General features: G+C 40.3%; 1 protein-coding gene across 2 annotated transcripts in view; it reads right to left on the minus strand.

The window, feature by feature from the left end:
• The window catches only part of Kek5 (leucine-rich repeat, immunoglobulin-like domain-containing kekkon 5 protein), a 710,928-nt gene that overhangs the window by 592,791 nt on the left and 102,668 nt on the right, over positions 1-15,469 (minus strand). The gene's annotated exons all lie outside the window — the stretch shown is intronic.

Here is a 15,469-nt window from a genome sequence, read left to right on the forward strand (position 1 = left end):
CACAAAATTCATTTGTTCAAGTAATCGCTAATTTCTGTTGAACCGTCGAAGACCGTCTTTTCGAGGTCCCTGATTACCTGGTTCGGATAATTGAGCCGTTCATTGCACAAATCGATTAACTCCGTAAAATCAAAAGTTGAGAAATGCGATGAAATAATGTACATTGTTTTTGTAAAATTCCCTTTATAATATAAATTCAAATAAATATTGTAGAATGCATAAATACAGATGTAGATTTTATCTAACGGTATATAAAATTAATAAGAAAGAATAGCCAAAAAAATAGTCGTCAGTAATGTTACAATTTTTATGTGACTGGTGGAGTTAATCGATTTGTGCAATGAACGGCCCATACATCCCAAATGCCTAGCCGATAAAAGTCCTAAACTAACCTAAACTCCTCTATTCCTGTATGTCAAACCTTTTGTTCTTTTACGCTTTTGTAAATTTCGGGCCCAATTATCAGGATTACAACTTCTTTTACCCCCAATCAACGTGTTTGTTGCAATATTTTTACTATTTCAATCAGAAGAATCCGAAGAAAACCATAAACGTTTTCTTGAGCCAGACTTTCTGTTGATAAATCGCATTGAAGAACCATCAGATGATTCACTGTTTTCCACATCCACATTGTTATTAGTCTCACTCATCTTGACTATAACGTTATAATATTTATTTCTTTAAAACCACCGACAAATTGAAATAATTGTTTACAGTAATTTAATCCCAAATACGATCTGGGAGTGACGTCGAAAAGTATACAGTAGAAGTTAAAACATACCCAATTAAACTTTATTTTTAATAATAATTAATTTGACTTCACAAGTACTTGACCCTGCGGCAATTAGACTGTCACTGACTAATTTATTTTACTTTAATTCTGATAATACGGCACTAAAAAATTTACCGTTATCATTCAGCGCTTGCTAGTGCATTTGAGTTGCATTATTGCAATAGATTTGCATTAGGGTACGGAGTTAATCGAAATGGCCTCTGAAATAAATTATTTATTATTCAATGGCCAAAAAAATTTTGTCGTGTAATGGTGTTAATCTTTAATATTCAGGAAAGTTATTATAAATATAAAAGGTTATGATTATACCAAGTGCTTTGACACTTAAATTTAAGATTGTTCAAAAAGTGGAGTTAATCGATTTGTGCAGTGAACGGCTCAATTGACGCTCCACTGTATGCTGGAAGTTAGTACGGCGTGAACAAATCACCAATTAGTAATCTTTGAGGAGTAGTCGTGCGCATATATTTCTGATTTTATAAACATTGGATGTTTTGCTCTGACGGTTAACCCTTTGCAGTCGAAGCTATTTTAACTCCAAAACGAATTCTGACCTAGAATATTTCCCTTCAGTATATTTTTGTTTCATGTTATTCCTACGAAAATGGTGCAATTGCTCGTACAATACTGAAATGTTTAGTAATTTATTAAATACAAACAAATTTAATAATGTAAAAAGTAGCTTGAATAACGATAGCAATTTTTAGTGGCGCCTTACAGTCGCCATTCGAGTGCTAAGGGTTAATAACACCTAAATACTTCGTAAGCGATTTTTCTCTATTTCTCTAGTAGCATTTTCGGTACCTCTCGCTGCTGCTTCAAAGTTTCCAGTATCAAGGCAGCATCAATTTTTAATTATGGATCGTCTGTATGTTACCTCGATCCGAGGAAGCTCGGAATTTCGCAACGGGTGACCGTAGAACTTGAAAAAGAATTATTAATCTAGGGGGGAGAAAGAGCATAAAACGCCAGTAACATTTTCACCGGGACGGACGAGGTTCCATGCCGGAATAAATATTAATTTTCCCGCGAAGCGTCCCGGAATACATTTCGCGAAATATGGCGGCGGACAAAGCCTCTACGAATCTGACATAAATCGGCGGACTCAAGTCCGAGCGGATTCGGAGCAGCGTCGATAAGGAGTTAATCTTGTCACGCTTCGCCGGGGCCAATAAAATCAACAAAAAGTCGAAGAAGATCCGCTAAAGCCACGGACCCATCCGCCCACTGCGTCAACATCGAGATTCTAATTCGATCAACTTGCCCCCATCCAGCCGCTGCTGAATCGGAACAAGCCGAGCGACCGGGGAAAAGATCGACCAGCTAATATACTACGTTCGTGGAAATCCAATCCTTAGGCGCGTCCCGGTTGCTGATTAGCAATTACAATCGGCGGGCCGGGCCGGGCCTCGGTTGCCGGTCAGCGACTCGCTCACAATTTCAAAGCGTGCACGGTGGTCCGGACAGAATAATTTCGAAGAAACGCGATCATTCTCGAGCATTTTTCAGCTCGACCTCGAAGGTTTTTTTAGATGGAATGATATATTTTTATTATCGATATGTGATAGCCGTGACCTTCATTAGGAGAAATTCATAAAAGTGGGACACTTGATGTAAATAGTGAAACAACGATGACATGATCCCTGTAGGGTTTCAACAAATGTTCTTGAACCTTGACTAATGACTGTAAACACGCTTACAATAAATTGTAGACACTGATACAAATTCTTCTCCTATCGGTGAACTCTAATTAGTAGGTTCAAGAAATTCAGGTTTTTAGATGCTCGAGTTAAGTGAGACACCCTGTATATTCCAATAATTCAACATGTCCGATCATCCTCTGTCTGATGATCCTGCCGTGTTCACCAATCACTTTGGATCATCGATGAAACATTGACAGTCCAGTTATTATATAGTTATCTAGTTATCAATACACGCAAAGAAGCGTGGGTGTTCGAATAATAAAATGGACGCGCTTAATTACTGTGATCCAGTCTGCATCGATTTGTGTAACAAATACTGGTGCATGTTCTCTTCAAGTGGCTCATAGCAAGATTTGTGCATAGCGTGGCGTGATTTAGGAACCCGTAACTGAAACTCGGCGCAGAATTGGACAATTTGAATTTGGTCCGGGTTTTCGCGATTTTGGACCGCTGTGTGACCGGTTGCGTCACGAAAAATTAGGGCACGCCGCCGACGGGACGCGCGGCTCCGTTCCATTTAAAATATTGGCCGTCCGTGATCATTAGAATGCAAATTCCGCTACATTATTTGTGCAGTGGCTCTCCGTGTAGAGGTATTCTAATGAGGAGCTCTTAGGGGAAGTGACCCGAACGGTAAATTTATTTAGCATACATTACACCGGTCGAGCTTAGCGTACGTTCGAATCGCACCGTTGCTGAATAAATCCTAGATGGAACTTTTATTCGGGAAAGCCGCGGGCGGAAGTCGACGAAAGATTCTGAAACCACGAAGATATCGAGGATCGAGAAAGAACTATTAGCGATTGCTATACGTACGGTGAGGTCTCGATATGTGTGAAAATTTGGAGGCCGAAATGTCACTTGTGCAGACGCTGCTCCTTACAGAACATCGACGCTAATGATTTTGTTGCGAAATTACAAATTCTTATTTGAAGAATTATTGATCGTTTGATCTATTTTCTGTGAAATTTTTAACATTTGCCGAACCAATCTTACCGATGTTTACTCCGGCATTTTTTGATTCGCATTTGAATTTCGCTCGTTTGATATTCTGTCAGACACGAAGCACAGTTTTTACCTTATAAAAGTTTAATTGAACCGCACGCGTCTCATAAAAGTTTGATGGAACTATGACTAGGCAATTGCGTTTTATGGGATGCACGTAATTCCGTCCATTGTATAATAAAGAGACTGTTTAATATCATATTCAAGAGATTCACACATCGACCATAAAATATATGTATAACATAGTCTCTATCCAAAGTTATGGCAAAGTATAAAATCTGTTTCGATGAAATCATTAATGCCAGCTAAAAAGATTGCCATTTTCGTGAAGAATCCAAAAGACGCGTATACTAACAGAAGTGTGAGTAGCATTTCTATTTAATTCTCAGTACAGTAAACTTTCCAATGGGGAAGGTTTCGTCATCGGGAAGAACGGTGGATTATGCGACCGCATAATTATCCATCGCTTATCAACTCTTCAACTAGGGTTCTATGGCGTTCATGGGGTTCTAGGTCCTATTAGGGGACCTCCAAACTCCAAATTTTCCGTCTACATGCACATGAAACTGACACTTCTATTTACGCTATTGAGTTTTTAGTTAATTATTAAACACTGTTGGGATTAAGTAAAAACTCTCCAACGTTCTACGAGAGAAATCACCAGAAAGCGAGGTATGAGTTCACGCGCGAGCCGCTATTTGCACGGCCGTTAACGATCCAATTGGGGCACAGAGGTCACAATTATCCTCTTCCGCGTTCCAACAAATAAACGCAGAAATAACGTAAAAGTTGCTTTGAATAATGGCAGGGTAATGTTCAGTGGCGCCTCGGAGTGGCCATTCGAGCAGGCCGGATTAAAAGCTCGATAAGCAGAGGACGCGTCTTATTAAAAGTCTTCTAGAATAACCGGAGAAAAATCGCCAGCGATTTCCGGCTAAACAAGGCCCGCTTTATTCTCGAAATTAATGGACGTCGTCGCGCGAGTTTCGCGGATAATGGCTCGGATAGCGGGCATCATTAGGTATTCGCAAATACCGCGGAAACGGTATACCCCGTGGAGGCCGCGTCCGCGGGGGATGCGAGGCCGTTATAGTAATTGGCGCTCGTCGATCGTGCACTTACCCGGCAGACATCGCGAGAGATCCAACATCCCGTCGCATCATCGCCCCCACCCCCACCCCCTCTCGATATCGTTGGTTGTCACGTAGCACGGTAAAAATGTGCGCTAACTTCATTGCACATAAGTGCCGGCCGTGGGAAAGTGCGCTCTTTACGGCCCCTCCCCCCTCCCCCAGGAACTTGGAATACCTTGGCGGAGAATGGGCCATTTCTGATGAGAATTACAGCCACCCCACAGACACCCTCTGTCTGCGAGGACCATTCCGGCTGCCGGGACCCCACCCCGCCGAGAAAGTCATTGTCCTAACGTGAATTTTCGTCGATTAATCGCCGTGCTCTTCTCGCCGCCACTTCGCACGAACGTACCATTCATTCAAATTACATCGAGACAGAATGGAAACCCGTTTAACGGCCGACCAACTGCTGTTTCGTCCTGGCGACACGTCGTTCCGCGAGTCTTCGGTCGCGGACCTACGCGGATTTTATGCGACGACCAGTCTTGCGCGGGCTTAATTAGCCAGCCGAAATACCGTTCCGCGCGTGTACGATTTACTACGTTTACCCGGAGGAAAATGGCTCCACCGCGAGGGTTGCCGAACGCCTCCCTGGACCCGCGCAATATCTGATGCGTTGCCGAACACAAACTGTTTTCTAATTATCAGATAAATCTATGAGATTTCATCGTATCAACACTAGATTTACGGGACCCGTCAGAATGACGCGTACTAATATTTTTAATTTAATATTATTAAGATTCTAAGGGTGCATACAGAAGGAAATTATTTAGCAAATTTATTTCTTTGGGTATGTATTATTTTTAAAATGTTGCTAAAACTGTGGGTGGCACGTTCTTGTTATTTTTATGAAGTAATGCAAAATAGTCGCTTTTAGTGCTCCGTAGACCTAGTGTTAAGGGGGGAACCTTGTATAAAATGAAATTTTTGAGCATTCTTTTTTTTTTTAAAGAATGTTGTGCGTATTTGCATTAACGATTCCATTTCGATGTTTTTGTTCCAGATCATTTTTGTGCACGGCGCATTTCCAGGGCGCCATTTTCAAGCCGCCATTGCGGCATTGGTATTAACGATTAGAATTTGTAAAATATATTTTTGTTTAGATTGTAACGTTAACGAATGATACCTCAAATTTTAAATCAATCTACGCGTTACGTTTTTCAACAAAAATTCTTGAAATCAGGCCATTTACACAAGGTTCCCCCGTTGAAGATGTTCGGGGGAAATGATGAATTGGGTGTTAATAAATAATTCGTCGTTGCACAGGCTTGTAAATTGAAATAACTTTTTATAGTGACCTTTCCGTTGTCGCTGTACAAATGTCCGTTCCTTTTCGAAGTTAGCGTGACGCATGAAGCACTTGAACCCCTCAATGGCTCCTGTGTTCTCGCTGCTGCTCGTCGAAATTACGGAAATCAATTACTATAACGGGTCACGAGCGTGAAGATTAAAGCAAGTTTTTACCCTCATCGACGCGCATTAAGATAACGGGCGTCTCGAATTTTAAACGGGACATTTAAGACGGACTCGAGCGCGTTTATTAGATATAACGTTGGTCGAAGATAAGCAAGCTTTGCATATGTCTGATGCTATCTCTGATGCTATCACTGTCGATAAACATTATGCCTCGTGGCGATGAGAACAATATTTCATTTTTTTATTGGGAACCGTGCACGTCAGAAGTAGCTGTTAACGTGCGTGATATATCGGTCATCTCTTTAACGGGTAACTCTTAACACTAGAACTACCGAGCAATAAATGCGACTGACGTGTATTGCATTGTAACAGTGACAAGACTGTGCCCATTCGAACTTCACACAACTTTTATTGTACTATGTGTTTCAATGAAGAGGTCCATTAAAAAATTTCCGATGAAAACATTGTTACAATTTCAGTAATTGTAAAAGAAAAAATTAGGAACCAGTCATTTTGACTGGTCCGGTAGTTCCAGTGTTAACAGCAGTTCCAGCCATAGTCGTTATCCCTGAAGTACTAGCTAATTCTTTCTTAAATTTCGTTTATTACAGCACTCGGGATAGCTATCGCACTCTAACGTGAAAATTAGCATGAAGTTTTGTATGGCGACGCAACTTTTATCAAGCTTGTTAAAAGTTTCCCGTAATTTTTCGTCATCCGCACGGATACTTCAACACGTTCACGCTTCACCGTGGTCCATAAACTCGAAGAGGAAACTTTTCTCTAGCAATACTTTCTGACTGTCACATTTTCTCATTGTAGACATTTCTTTATCTCCGGTTGTTGCAAAGCCATCTTCGTCAATAAACAAATCGATTTTGGATGAGGCTCAACGCATCGAGGTACAGTGATTTCTCTATATATGTCGGCAAGACCTGGACGATATATGTCGCGGAATTATCCCCAGTACCGTTATTGACATACATCGAGAATTCACTGTATTATGCGGGTCAAAATGACGGGATCTAATATTTGTAATTTACAATGGTTGACATTGTGAAGATGTATCCACGAGGAATTATTCAACAGATTTATTTTTTTGGGTACATATTATTTAAAGGAAGGCTAAAAATGTGGATAGACGCGTTCTTCATATTTTTGTAAGGTAATGTAAAATAGTGACTTTTGGTGCTCCGTAAATCCAGTGTTAAAGGCAACTCCCTAGATATTTTCCCTAGATGTTCATAAGAAGAATGTGACGAAAATTGTGCACGCGGTTTCCAGTTCGAACTTCGAAGGTTATTTCTTCAAAATCTTCGAGGTCTCGATAACCTGTTAATGACACAACCTTGAGACGACATTAGGCTTTCAAGAGAATATATTACAATGTAAGATGCACAAGTTTCGAAGAAATATTTCGGAAAATTCGGTGAAAAATTGTTGACCGAAAGTCAGCTGCAGCGATTAAAATTATGCGAGCCGCGAGCTGCGAGGACTATTATGAGATTAGAGTGCTCGATAAGTTGCCGTTAACGCAGCAAATCGCATCAGGAAGATGGCCTCTTCCCGATCGAAACGGTAGCCACTCGTAAAGCAAACGAACAGAAATTTCAATTCCAATTAAACCCGTGGTGTGAGGTGGGGAGTGGGGGTAAGGGGGGTGGGGGGTGGGAAAAGCAGCTTGTTCCAAAAGCAAGCAGAACGATCCTGCCATTACGATCGACTATCCATGAATTGATAGTTCCTCCGCGCGAGAAGTTCCGTTCCGCGGGCTTTCGGTTTATCGCTTCACCATTACAAACGGCATCATGTTCGAGCCATAAATCATAAGCGGTTGTATTAGAGACCACAGCTATTTTTCACCTATATCTCCCGTCACCCGCCGCCATCCCCGGAATGTTCCCCATGCACGTTCGACGGATCTGTAACATGTGCGAGCCATCGATGCACGCGTGCTTTTTCTTACTTTCGCCCTTCGAAACATAAGCCATCGTTTGCACGCTGCATTCCAATGGTCCCCCATCGTCTGCGATACCGCCGTAGGTGAAGAATCGCTCGGGCGAACGCACATATACGCCAATTGACTCCGCTCGTTTCGCCATTTTTATTTCGAAAAAATTCGCGCGTGCTCGGGACTCGTGCCGGAAATCGACTGGAACATGAATGCCAAGCGCTGTGAAGATCCACCGGTCGCATCCCATTTTAAGGATTCTCTTACCCTTCCCGTGAGAAATCCCAGTTGCAACTGAATTCCCGTTATAAGTCCCTTGCGCCGTTCCGGCGAGGGACACTTAGGCGAAATCTGCGGTTCTCGCCGAACGGTGCATTTGAAATGCACAGTGCACGCTCGGAAATGTTAATGACCCTCGCCTCTATATGTCCAAAACCCGGAACAGTGTGCGCAGTTCCGGGGACCGTTAAACGCGAGGCTTGTAGGGACTTGTATCGGGAATTCACTGCATCAGCTGTGCAATAGTTTAATCTGCGTTACGTTAATCTCCTAAAAACATACATAGCCCCTCAAATAGTCCGTCAAAGCTATTGCAAAACGTGACGCTTCGGGATCAGCAGTTTGTTTTAACAATAATGCCGAGTTAACCATCTGAAGAAACGTGGGAATTTTTTTCTAAAGCAGGATCTATGGAATTGTTCCAAACGAGCACATTATTTAAAAGTACATATTATTGTACGACTTGTAGTAATTTAAAAAAAACATTTCCAAAATCTACATATCGAAATCTTAAACTGTGCAAGACACGTGTATGTGTACTTGATCTATAAACACATAAATGTTACCTGATTACGCACGAGAAGCATACGAATGGACAAGTGGTGCTTTATCTGTTCCAGAAGCGTTATAGGCTTCAGGAACGCTGGAGACGCTACAGGCATTATAAATAGCATAGATAGTATGTGTATAGACATTGTAAGCACCATGGACCGATAGGCATTATAGCTACCGTATACATTATAGACACTTTAGGTGCAGAATATACGACGAAATTTTATAACAGAGATAGGGGGGTGATTGATATTAGAGGACGCAAAACTGCCGAGAGTCTACGAACACAATAGTGCAGTCAAGGATGAAGGAAGTCGAACCAATGTAGGACAAAAAGGAATAGGATTAACAGAGAAAAGGTCGCCAGTGTATTTTAGTGCCCCGTCATGGTGCAGATAAAGTGGGTGGATCGAATAGAATATTACTCGACGGTTCACGAACACTATGACGGGGTCCTGCTTATCAGCCTAACAATACATTAATCTCCGCGTTGTAGAACACTACTTATCGAAATAAGCAATATAGTGGAGTACCTTTTTATCTCCGTTTTTGTCTAATTGCCGCAAATCGATGGCGTCTGCTCCCTGAACATTATTAAACCAGGTCTTAGAGTGCCCGAAATGGCCACATAATTAGACAATACGAATATTATTTTGTGCTTCACGGTCTTATAGACTGTTCTCGTGAACAATGAATTTTTATGTCCGAAATACAGTTCGCAACATTACGATAGTTCCACGCGGAATTTCTCCGTAACTTTAATTCAGTTTCAAAAAACAAATACGATCTAATACCGCCTCTTATTTCCGCCTTTCGGATGACTTTCACAACACAAATCACCTGATCTAACAAAATTATTCACTACACGATGGGGCTTGTTTATTTTTAAGGCAATTTCTCTGTTAGAAAGTTCTGCATCCTTTTAAGCAATTATCTTAACCTGCTCGTACATATTTAACAATTTACCTCGTGGCATATGTATATCTAAAGATATCAGCTGTTAGTGTTAGCATTTAATACTAACTAAATATTAAATTTAAATTTAATACTAACTTTTCTATGGCAGCACATTCTTGTTTATTTTATAACGTAATGTAAAATAGTCGCTTTTAGTGCTCTAAATTTGATTAGGATCTCTGAAATGGAAGAAAGTTGGAGAACTGCTCAATATCATACATTTAATTCTGTTCAATTATTATTTCATTAAAAAACTTAATTTGATTTTATGGAATTTTTGAGGTTCCTAGTTTAGCAGTCAATTTTAAATGATGCCAATGTACACCATTGAAAAGTTTTTTAATGAAAAACTGCAGAAATATAGTGACGGTCTTTGCCAAAAAGGTCAGAAGAGGTTGTGGAATGACAAGGTGATTACATATTTTATTTTTAGAATTTAAATGGTACACGTGGTGCACAAAGGTGTTCACGATGCAACGTTACCGTAATAATCAAAGTGCGCAACAACCGGAAGTACTAACGAAGAAAACAATAGTGAAAAGACACCTAACTGTCCGAGCCGGTGACAATTACGAATTGAATCGAGGTAAATCAGACACACATGAAGTTTTTAGCGGAACTATGGAAATTTCGCTGACTGTGTGCGACCCGTGGATTTCGAAGCTCGGTAAAATCTTTCTGAATCGTAGCGAGGGCGCCGCACAGTGGTCCAAATCGAGAAATTCAGTGACTTTTTGTTATAACTTTTGTACCATAAGAGTTATCGGGATGAAATTTGCACTAAAATTCATTAAAAAAATAGTCAATTTGAACTAAAGAAAAATTAATACTTTCTAAATTTGTTAAACAATAATTTCTTATTAATTTTCATTGATATTTTTCACTAAAAAAAAATTGTTTAAATACAATCTTCCAAACCATTTTTTCTTTCTAAGTGTGTATTTTATATTTGTTTCACACATGCAATGTTTAATGAATTGGGAAAAATGTAAATTTGAGGAGTCGGGTAAGGTAAAAACGTCACATAACTGTGTCAAAAGATATTTTTTATAAAAATTGATAATATTTGTAATATTGTATATAATATAAAATAATTTAGTAACATTTTTGTAAATCTTTTGTGATAAAAATGTGATAACAATGATGGTTTTATAATATAATAATAATGACATGAAATATGAAAAAATAATATTTGTTTATACTTTGTCAGTCTTCATTCTCAAATGGTTTTGTCTAGCATTATTTTTTATAGTCCATCCATTTCAAAGCCTGCCTTTTCTATCATTTAATTATTAATAATTCAGCTTCTGGTTCTAAATTTTGTATTCTTTTCTTACACGATTTCACTCGCATTGCTGACAAAAAACAAAAAAAAAACACTAAATAATATAACTAGAATTTAAATCACACACAACAAAAACACTAATAAAACTTGAGTTTAGTTTATAAAGTAAATTAAAACACTACGAATTATTAACACAAAACATAAAGTGATTAAAACGAAATAAAAATCAACAGCGGAAAAATGCTCTGAGAAGTTTCACTGTGGCAGCTCGAATGGTTCTGTCTAAACTAAATGCAGACAGAATTGCAGAAGCAATTTTTCTCGTGAAAAATACTCTTCTTAAAATGTCCAACTTTCAATATTTATTACAACTATAATATTTAATAAATTGTACTAATTTCTCCATTTCCGAGGTCTATGGACATTTGGGAAGCAATGTTCGTTGATCAGGTAGCGATACATGAAAGTTCATTTTCGGGCCAAAAGTCACTGAATTTCTCGATTTCGACCACTGTGCGCCGTTGCTCTGTGCATTCCTTCGGCTGGGATGCCGGGCCGCTCGAACCGGTGCTCTTTTCTGCGGCGAAGTGGCCCCGGAATAACCGCTGTTGAACCGAATGGAACATGCTTCCCGGGTCTCTCGATTCGCGGCTGAGCTCGGTGCACCGCTCCTCGGCTCGAGGATACGGGCCAGGCTGTTTACTGTGCGTCGATGGGTTCGATGCACGGGGCAATCGGCCATTCGCCGTTGTTTTTCGTGCGCGCCACGGAATATTCCGCCTCGCCGGCGCCACACTGATCGAAAATCGTAAAAGCCCAGACCAAATTCAACTATCCAACCTCCTTCGAAATTTAAGAACTTTTGCTCACAGATTCTTAATCGTACGAGACGTGACCGAAAAGAAACAAAAGTGTTCCAGCAGGCTGAACTTTATTTTACAATTTTTCCTTCCACCTTTTTGCTTACAGTGAATTCTCGTTAAGAGTCAGTGGCGCCGTTCTGGTGACTGACTCTTAGACGAAAGGAAACAACATAGTGTTTCAGCAGTCTGAACTTTATTGTACAATTTTTCCTTCCACCTTTTTGCTTACAGTGAATTCTCGTTAAGAGTCAGTGGCGCCGTTCTGGTGACTGACTCTTAGACGAAAGGAAACAACATAGTGTTTCAGCAGTCTGAACTTTATTGTACAATTTTTCCTTCCACCTTTTTGCTTACAGTGAATTCTCGTTAAGAGTCAGTGGCGCCGTTCTGGTGACTGACTCTTAGACGAAAGGAAACAACATAGTGTTTCAGCAGTCTGAACTTTATTTTACAATTTTTCCTTTCATCGTTTTGCTTACAGTGAATTCTCGTTAAGAGTCAGTGACGCCGTTCTGGTGACTGACTCTTAGACGAAAGGAAACAACATAGTGTTTCAGCAGTCTGAACTTTATTGTACAATTTTTCCTTTCATCGTTTTGCTTACAGTGAATTCTCGTTAAGAGTCAGTGACGCCGTTCTGGTGACTGACTCTTAGACGAAAGGAAACAACATAGTGTTCGAGTAGTCTGAAATTTATTTTACAATTTTTCCTTTCACCTTTTTGCTGGCTACAGTGAATTCTCTTTACTAGTCAGTGGCGCCGTTCTGGTGACTGACTCTTAGACGAAACTGGAAGTTCTCGCCTAGAGAAATTCAACTATTCAACTTCCTTCGAAATTAAAGAACTTTTGCTGACAGATTCTTAATCGTACAAGACGTGACCGAAAAGAAACAACATAGTGTTCCAGCAGCCTGAACTCTATTTTACAATTTTTCCTTTCACCTTTTTGCTTACAGTGAATTCTCGTTACTAGTCAGTTGCGCCGTTCTGGTGACTGACTCTTAGACGAGAAGAAACAACAGTGTTCCAGCAGTCTGAAGTTTATTTTACAATTTTTCCTTTCACCTTTTTGCTTGCTACAGTGACTTCTCGTTACGAGTCAGTGTAGCCAGAAGGTTCTCACCTAGAGAAATATAGCTATTCAACTTCCTTCGAAATGTACGAACTTTTGATCATAGATTCTTAATCGTGGGAGACGTGAATGAAAAGACAACTTTATTTTACAATTTTTCCTCCCACCTTTTTGCTGGCTACAGTGAATTCTCGTTACGAGTCAGTGGCGCCGTTCTGGTGACTGACTCTTAGACGAAATCGGAGGTTCTCGTCGAGCATTTGAAATATACACGCTGGAAACCTAAGAGTCGTATCCGTCTACAGGTCATAAAAGCCTATGACTAGTAAGCGATAGTGACAAGAAAGACTGAGAAAATGTCTTTGCCGTTTGACACGCGGCAGGGCCGCGCTCTCGTGACGATCGAAGGACAGGGAACGAGCGAGCTGTAGGATCGAATTCTGCGGGAGGATCGTGCTCGTTTCTCTGAGTTTTCGCGGTGTAAATACGGCGATACCGTCGGCCCGGGTTGGGTACACGTAATAGATTCGGGATGTATGTCAAAGACTGCGCTTTAGAGATTCAAATTTATCAAGACCGGCAAGTCTGAGTGCTGTACCACTTCTGTTTATTCAGTGGCCTGCAAGTTATGGTATTAACCCTTAGCACTCGAATGGTGACAGTAAGGCACCACTAAAAATTGCTGTATCATTATTCAAAATATTTGTCACATTATTAAATTCGTTTGTATTTAACAAATTACTAAACATTTCGGTATTGTACAGGTAAATTGCACCATTCTCGTTATATAACATGAAGAAAAAAAATATATAGAAGCGAAACATTCCAGGTCGGAAGAAATGTTTTGTTTTGGAGTTGAGATAGCTTCGAGTGCAAAGGGTTAATTCGTCACGATTGTGGTTCGCGATATATGCTGCGGAAACTTTTAATACCTCGGTCGCTCGAGGTTACATCGCATATCGAGAAATTCAAAAGAAGCACCGCTCGAATCGTTTTATATCGATAAGCGGAAACGTTCCGATTCATTAGGTGCGCATGGAAATCTGGAAGAATCTCCTGTTCGGCTGTCGAAACGCAAAATCAATATTGGACAGTGTAATTATCGGCGATTTCTTCCACGTGGAGCCAAAGCGAGATGGTTTGTTGGCTCGCGTGAAGCACGAGTCCGCAAACAGGAAGGAATATGGAACGGAGGTTCGATAAAAAGTTCGAGTCGGTGAATTTACCTGGAAATAAGCGGCGCGGGAGCCGAGTGTATCTCCTCGAACCGCAAGTAACAGCAATTACCACGGCAGGATTTGCCGTGTCACTCGTCGGAATACGGCAGTTCGTCCCGTGGCTATGCGCCGCATGATAAACGAGCGGAATGATAGCGTGACTCCGTCCGACCGTGGAGCAGAGTCACCGAATTCGTGACGGAACGTCCGCCGCTCTATTTTCCATAGACGAACGTTTATTAAATATCATCCCCGTGGTTCGGGAGCACTTTAAAAAGCCCCTCGGCGCTCGACGAACCGGTTCTCCAGAAATTTATACAGCGCCGAAACCACGGGAAATACTCGGCTCGGGATATATCAGATCTACAGGGTGTCGCGTTTCACTCGAACACCTTCGGTATATCTCGCTCGTTATCGATATTGCGTTCCTCCTACAATAATCGCTCGTTTTTGTTCTTGAATATTAATGCCCTGCAACATCGAGTCATACTCGCGATGCAGATCATGAACAGAGTCATTAATTTCCTATTAAACCGAAATATAATTCTATTTTGGCGCTGTTAATGCACAGCCATTGAAGAACATATAGGTATACAATAAACTATCTTTTATTTTCTGTGAAATTCTGAACGATGAAGAATTTCTAACCATTATAATCGCTCGTTTTTGTCCTTGAATATTAATGCCCTGCAACATCGAGTCATACTCGCGATGAATATCATGAACAGAGTCATTAATTTCCCTTAAACCGAAATAAAATTCTATTTTGGCGCTGTAATGCACAGACATCGAAGAACATATAGGTATACAATAAACTATCTTTTATTTTCTATGAAATTCTGAACGATGAAGAATTTCTAACCATTATAATCGCTCGTTTTTGTCCTTGAATATTAATGCCCTGCAACATCGAGTCATACTCGCGATGAAGATCATGAACAGAGTCATTAATTTCCTATTAAACCGAAATAAAATTCTATTTTGGCGCTGTTAATGTACAGCCATTGAAGAACATATAGGCACACAATAAACTATCTTTTATTTTCTATGAAATTCTGAACGATGAAGAATTTCTAATCATTATAATCTCAAAATAAATAGTAGTGCAAGGGGTGAAGGGTTGAAAAGACATCGAGGTACCAGCGAAGTTGGTTGAAGAAGAAGATGTTTTCATTATAATGTTTATGTAGGAAATTATGAATTACAAAAAAGTTCAAATCACTGGAACCGTGAAATAAACCG

Source organism: Halictus rubicundus, chromosome 7 (genome assembly GCF_050948215.1).
Source record: "Halictus rubicundus isolate RS-2024b chromosome 7, iyHalRubi1_principal, whole genome shotgun sequence".
In the NCBI taxonomy this organism is placed as follows: Eukaryota; Metazoa; Arthropoda; class Insecta; order Hymenoptera; family Halictidae; genus Halictus; species Halictus rubicundus.